At 43.3% G+C, this 5,451-nt stretch overlaps 1 long non-coding RNA gene across 1 annotated transcript; it reads left to right on the forward strand.

The window, feature by feature from the left end:
• LOC109286952 lies at positions 1 to 2,294 on the forward strand. The gene is made up of 2 exons (XR_002094729.1): positions 1 to 89; positions 2,089 to 2,294. It is a non-coding gene; the product is annotated as an uncharacterized LOC109286952 (long non-coding RNA).
• The last annotated feature ends 3,157 nt before the right edge of the window (positions 2,295 to 5,451 follow it).

The raw sequence follows: 5,451 nt of genomic DNA on the forward strand, positions 1-5,451 counted from the left end.
TTTCCAGTTTATCAAGGTCATGCTGAATCCTAATTATATCCTCCAAAGTGCCTGCAATTTCTCCCAGCTTTGCATTATCTGCAAATTTGGTAAGTGTGCACTCAATCCCATCCTCTAAGTCATTAATGAAGATATTAAACTATGCCAGACCCAGGGCAGACCTTCAGAGAACCCCCCCTTTTATACCTCTTCCCAATTCCCCCCCTTTTATACGTCTTCCCTGTTCACCAGGCCCCCCCTTGGAGTCACCAGGAACAATGGCCACAAGCTGAGGGAGGATAGGTTTAGGTTAGATATTAGGAAGAACTACTTCACTGTAAGGGTGCCCAGAGCCTGGAATAGGCTCCCCAGAAAGGTGGTGCTCTCACCTTCCCTGGAGATCTTCAAGAGGAGACTGGATAGGCACCTGGCTGGGGTCTTATGACCCCTCCTACCCCCAGTGCTCCTTCCTGCCCATGGCAGGGGGTCGGACTAGATGATCTGTCTAGGTCCCTTCTGACTCATTGATTTTATGATTCAATTGGACATCAAGCAATTGCTGACTACTTTTTGAGCACTATGATCCAAATGATTACAATCCAGATGAAACCACTGGATACATGACCATTTGGATGATTGTGATATGCACTGGCATTAGCAAAGCTTTTTGATACCTTCTCTTATGACACTCCCAGTGATCTAAGAAATGCAGTCCAGATGAAATACTGTAAAATGGATAAGTATTTCCTTAGATCACTAATGAGAATGTTGTGAGAGAAAGGTATCAAAAAGCTTTGCAAAAGTTGATGTATAACATTCTCTGCTCTGCCCCCATCCACAAAGTCCATCCCTTTGTTATAGAAGGAAATCAGATGGGTCATGAGTGACTAGGAGTATAGCTGAGGCAGAATGGAAGGGTGACTAGGAGCCCAGATATCTACCCAAGCATCCAGCTCCTGCTTAAGTCTGTGCTGCTGTGGCCTCACTGCCTACCTAGCTAGGTTAAAGCTAGTTCAAGTTTGTTTCCATATGCTACAATCATCTCTCTGACTGACTACAGTATAGATACACCCTAAGGGGTTAGACAGTAGCCTCTGTTCTATGGCTTGCCTTCCTTTCTTTGCCTCAGTAAGGACCTGGATCCAGTTGCAGGTTCCTCGCAGTCAGACTAAGAGTTGTGGGGGGATGATATGGAGGGTTACACCAGGAAGACTCCTGGAAACATCATGTGTTTGGGTAATTGCACAACATCTCTGAACACACAAAGCATCACATGGCTGCAAGCAGTGGCACTGAATACAGCGCCCTTAAAATAAAGATGCAAACTGACACCAGCTAAATAGAGTCCCTTTATTATTGCCAGAGCTCTGTGCATGAAATAGTCCCATCCTATTGTTTGATTTCCTATTGTTTGATTTCCCCTTAAGTAAATTAGCAGTCAGAGTATTGATTACCATACATTGAAATAATGGCCAGTTTACCTCAAGAAATCAGCCACCCACTAGCAAGGTCAATCCTGCACAACAAAACAGCAATTGCATTTATCTCAGCGCTGACCTTCAGCGATGTCTAGGGAAAGAAGAGCTCTTAAACATGACCTTGATAAAATCACTTCAGTGTACCTCAGTTTCCATCCATAACATTGGGATAATTCATGCCTAGAGTCTTACAGTCTGTCCTTGGATGAAAGATGCTATAAAAGAGGTCCACCCCCCACCAACTATACAGAAGTCTTCCCACTGCAGTCCTTATTTTGACAGAAACTGACAACTTCCTTTTGGAAAGTTAACTAATATTCTTGGTAGTGTGTAGTGATGAGGCATTTAATCAGTAGTAATCATTCAAGACAGTCCTGTTATCTAGATCACAAAGATCTTCTGGTTTTCATTTGACTGGTGCTTTTGTTCAGCAAAGCACAGGAGCTGTTGCAATAGTGTTTGCTGTTTTACAGGATAAAGAGCAAGGATGACAAATGCAGAGAATGGAAAATATAAGAAAAATTGTTTCTCAACACAAGGATTTGAGAGTTTACTGTGAGTTGTCAGTAGATTTTTAAAAGACAACTCTAGAGAATTAACATTCATACAGGGAGGAATTTATCCTCAACAGGTTTCTTTCTGCACTGCATTGAATAAGGGAAGTTAAAGATAAACTTTGCCTTCACAAGCAGGTCCTTCGGAGAAGGACCTGGGACAATACAGATGAATACCCTGGTGAAAGTGCACCACTTTTTATGCCTGTTTACAGAAACAACAGCGATCTGAATGAAGGGCTGCAGGATGTTGCTCATGAGATATGAAGCACTACAGAAGGAGTTACCAAAATTGTAGAGAAAATGCCATTTCTTGTTATCTCTTGTTACATTGACAAACTCAGCCTCTCCACCCCACACTGACTGCAACTATAAAATGTCATTATGGCACAGAGGAGCCCAATATCTTTAATACTCTCCTTTTATTGAATGAAGAATTTACATTTAATAATGTCTAGACAGGAACACTTCTTACCTTTATAAGGGTCATGGCCCAGGGTACCAAGCAATGTTTGGCTAGGGACAAAAGTTACACATAAACAGATTTAAGTGATCAAAAATGGGTTGAAACCTGTAACAGAACAGAAGTTCAGTACACATAAACCAGTTTCAAAATGGCTGGAACTGCTTTTAGATAAACCTAGTTGAATGTAGTATCAGACTTAACTGATTTAGGTCAAACCAGTTGATGAAACTTCTGTCACAGATGCCTTCCTGGTTCAAGTTAAATTACAGTCCCCCACCATCCCAGCACGCTTTTTAACCCTGGGCTGGTCTGTCTCCTCCAGAGAGCAGGGCTGGCCCTGTCCCTCCACAACCTAGCTGAAGCAGTGAGGGCTGGCTCACTGCCTCCCTGGCAAATCCCAGCAGGGATTTGGGACCAGGGAAGGGGGTTAAACTCATCTTGCCCTGAATACAGAGCTGACCTGCCCTGCTGGCTTACTCAATACTGACTGCAGCTGTGGACCACAAACCCTAGAGGCACCTAGAAACTGGAAGAGGAAGTGATGAGCAATTCTGTAGGGTCCTGCTGCTGTGATTGTGGGCTGCAAATCCCAGAGACTGGGATGGGAGAGGGGGCAGCAGGAAGAGGAAGCAAACACAAAGCCCATGCTGGCTATGTGCCAGACAGATGTGCTCTAGCACCACCCAGCTTCTGGCTTGAGCCACTGCAGGCATGTGGCTGCATTTCCTGAATCACAAGTGAATGTCTGTTCATTTGCTTATTGGTTCAACCTTTGCAGCTTAGACTAACCTGCAAAGACTAAATCAATTCGGCCTCAGGCTTTCTGACTGTCTGTACTTAGCCTTTCACTTCCAGGTTTTTAAAGGGTCAAGGCCAAGGGTTTCAGGAGAGATAAGCAGACAGGTGGTCCACCTTCTCAGGATACTTGCCTGGATTGGAGAAGGTAGGGTCGGGTCTCCTGCTTTGTTCTACAACGTACTAGGAATGGGCTCTTAACTGCTCCAGTTGCTGAGATTATAACATGCCTTATGTCTAGGACACCCTGAATAAGTGGACGAAAAACAAATGTTAGTGGACCATGGGGCATATAGGAAGGAGGGAGTAGATCTTATGAGGTAGAGTATAATGGATTTGACTTAATGTTTTCTTTTTAGAACCCCTCTTGTTGGGATGGAATTCTCCTTTGTTTCAGGGAGACCTCGATATACCTCTGTGCTCAGGGAGGGCAGAAGTAGGGATATTAACTCATTTGCTTAAAATGGCCCTGAGAAGAGTGGTATCTGAAGGTAACTTTAGTTTCTATCACTGAAAGTGTGGACAAGGGGGAAGATGTTTTTTATTAGGGTGAATATCAACTCCTATTTTTGGGCTCAAGGAGCTGAGCTATTGGCTGCAAAGTCTTTCCCTTCCCTCTTCCTACAGCCTAATGGCAGAAGTAGCAGAGGAGATGTAGTACTTTTCATTGCCCAAAGGGCTGTGAGGGGAGGGTTAGTATTTTCTGTCACCCAAGTCCCACTGCCAGAGGAGAGAACAAAGGTTCTCACCCTGATGGGCTGGAAGACACAATCTCTCCCTCAGCACCATGTGATTGGGAAGACACAGAATAGCCAGTAGAAATTCTCTAATTTCTCCATTCCCCAAGCTCCAGAATGGGCAAAGAGTCTGAATAGTGGCTGAACGATGAAGGAATATCAGTAAGCTCCATTGTGTTTAGCAATTGCATTATTTTGTTCACCCAGTCCTGGCTAGACCACACTCCCACATGCCTGTGGCTTCTGGAAGATGTGGTTCTATTGCATCACTGTCCTGTATTGGGCAGAATACCCACAGGAATGATTCAATGAGAAAACTTGCATCTTCAAGCCAAGTGACAAGACGTCATCTAATGTGTTTGGCATTTGTCCCAGAATTTTTTCTGTTTATTGAAGGTGTTACCTCTACTAATCCCAGAGGTGTCACAGCACAGTGACAGTGCCAAGATCTGAGTAAGCATCTTGGAAGTCTCAATATTCAATTGCATATCAAAGACATGTATTTAATACACAATTAATGTGACAAAGACTATCTCGGTGATAGCCGCAACAACACATGCCATCAGCTGTAGTGTTTAGCTTGGGTAGCTTCACTAAAGGCAGTTATTTTATTCATTTTGTGGTGCCAATAGGCAACAAATTACACCGTTCCTAAATGCATTTAATATGCAATCTCACTTACATTATCTATTTTGTTCACATGTCCCAGCTAGTATGCATACAAGTATTATGGTAACACATGCTAATTAAAAGCCAATTATTCATTAAAAATGAATAATAAAATAATAAAACCATTGAATCTCCTTAGCTATCACTAGAATAGTACATACTGGGTGTGTCTACATGTGCATTAATGCACTTTAGTTAATTCACATTAAATCTAGTACCACTTTCACATGTGCTCTGGGGATGGGAGGAGGCAAAGCTTTATTTAGGGTGGGTCTGACAGCCACTCTAAATAAAGCACTGCTGCATCTCATGTATCAGCATCCTCACACTTAAAAATGAAAGCAGAAGCACATAATCTAAAGCTCTTTTGATGAGCTGTAGTTCAAGTGCTCCCGCTGCCATTTTTAAGCATGGGGATGCTGATACACGAGAAGAAGGAGGCTGTTGGAGTATGGTAATTGCCACACTCCATTAGACTTGATTAATAGAGTCTGCTTCAACGCACTGGAATTCCAGCATGTTGAAGCAGCCTCTGTGCTCGTGTATAGGCACCCCCCACTGTGAAGTACTAGGAAAATGTGCATTAGCCTGTCTTAATGTGCATTAACTAAAGAGCATGGGGCACCTATACATGAGTGCCAAGGCTGCTCTGATGTGCTGGAATTCCAGCTCCCAGAGTCACTCTAATTAAAATGCTGCCCCACCCCTCCCCCCAACCTCTGGATCATGTGTAAAAGTGCCCACGGTTTTTAAGTAATGCTTAATGCACATTA

The sequence above is a fragment of the Gavialis gangeticus genome, unplaced genomic scaffold, assembly GCF_001723915.1.
Source record: "Gavialis gangeticus isolate Ggan-Ray unplaced genomic scaffold, GavGan_comp1, whole genome shotgun sequence".
NCBI classification, from domain to species: domain Eukaryota; kingdom Metazoa; phylum Chordata; order Crocodylia; family Gavialidae; genus Gavialis; species Gavialis gangeticus.